Genomic DNA, 1,653 nt, shown 5'->3' with positions numbered 1-1,653 from the left:
AGGGTGGCCCGTCCTGGGCCAGATTCAGATTCGCCCGCCACCCCTGGAGCTCCGCCTGGAGCGAAGACGGTCCTAAAACGGGCCTTCGGGGATGTATGAGAGAGGGGGAAGCGTGGTGGTGGCAAACACAGAGGACCCCTACCAGCGATCAGACCGTCGTGAGTCCCACTCAGACTCACTCTGGGTGGGCATATAAAATCCAGACTACGCCCCGTCGGAGCTCTGGAAGTACGAGACCTCCAGGAAAAGACAGGCTGGTTTTCTGAAAAGTGCACCCCAGGCAGGGTGCATCTTTCCTGGGCACGAGCCCGGCGCACGTGGCGGGGTCCGGCTCTGGTGCCAAAAAAATTGAGAAAAATCGACTAAGTCCAATGGCGTGACGTGGGTTCAAAGCCCCATGGTCTCAGACCTCCCTGGCCAGCCCAGGGAGGGTGGCCCGTCCTGGGCCAGAGTCAGATTCGCCCGACACCCCCTGGAGCTCGACCTGGAGGGAAGACGGTCCTAAAACGGGCCTTCGGGGCTGTATGGAAGAGGGCAAGTGTGGTGGTGCAAAACACAGAGCACCCCCTACCATTGATCAGACCGTCGTGAGTCCCACTCAGACTCGCTCTGGGTGGGCATATAAAATCCAGACTACGCCCCCCCGTCGGAGCTCTGGAAGTACGAGACCTCCAGGAAAAGACAGGCCGGTTTTATGTAAAGTGCACCCCAGGCAGGGTGCGTCTTTCCTGGGCACGAGCCCGGCGCGCGTGGCGGGGTCCGGCTCTGGTGCCAAAAAATTTGAGTAAAATCGACTAAGTCCAATGACGTGGTGTGGTTCTAAAGCTCCATGGTCTCAGACCTCCCTGGCCAGCCCAGGGAGGGTGGCCCCGTCCTGGGCCAGAGTCAGATTCGCCCGACACCCCCTGGAGCTCGACCTGGAGGGAAGACGGTCCTAAAACGGGCCTTCGGGGCTGTATGGAAGAGGGCAAGTGTGGTGGTGCAAAACACAGAGCACCCCCTACCATTGATCAGACCGTCGTGAGTCCCACTCAGACTCGCTCTGGGTGGGCATATAAAATCCAGACTGCGCCCCCGTCGGAGCTCTGGAAGTACGAGACCTCCAGGAAAAGACGGGCTGGTTTTATGGAAAAAGTGCACCCCAGGCATATGCTTGTCGAACGGTCGGTCTGGGTAAACGGCGAGTGTCCGTGCTGTTGCGTGCGAACGAGATTCCCAATGCTAACGAACCTCCCCCGGCTGGCGACCGGGGAGAGCGCCTCGTTTTCGGGCACGAGCGAATGCGTCTGCCTGGCGGAGCCCCCGTCGGTGCCGAGGTGGTCCTGAGACGGGCCTTCGGGGTTTTGTCGAGGAAGGGGACAAGCGCCCCAATCGGACAAGGCGACGGGCTAAAAAATGGTGCTCGGTATCGGTTTCTGACATCCAGGCGGGGATGCGTCATCTGGGGTCGGCAGGCAGGCAGGCAGGCGGTCACCAGGGCGCTCTGGAGGAAAAGGCCCCCCCTCCGGAAAAAAAGGACAGAGTCCGTAAACGTGAAGTCGAAAGAGTTCCCCAGGGCCGGCCCGTCTCCATGGCCGGTGACCTGGGTGGGTGCCTCGGACCCGGGGCGAGACGGTATCGGTGGGCGTGAACGGAGCACCCGTCGGTGCCGAG

Source organism: Pimephales promelas, chromosome 2 (assembly GCF_988280905.1).
Source record: "Pimephales promelas chromosome 2, fPimPro1.hap1.1, whole genome shotgun sequence".
In the NCBI taxonomy this organism is placed as follows: domain Eukaryota; kingdom Metazoa; phylum Chordata; class Actinopteri; order Cypriniformes; family Leuciscidae; genus Pimephales; species Pimephales promelas.
This window is presented reverse-complemented; position numbering follows the sequence as displayed.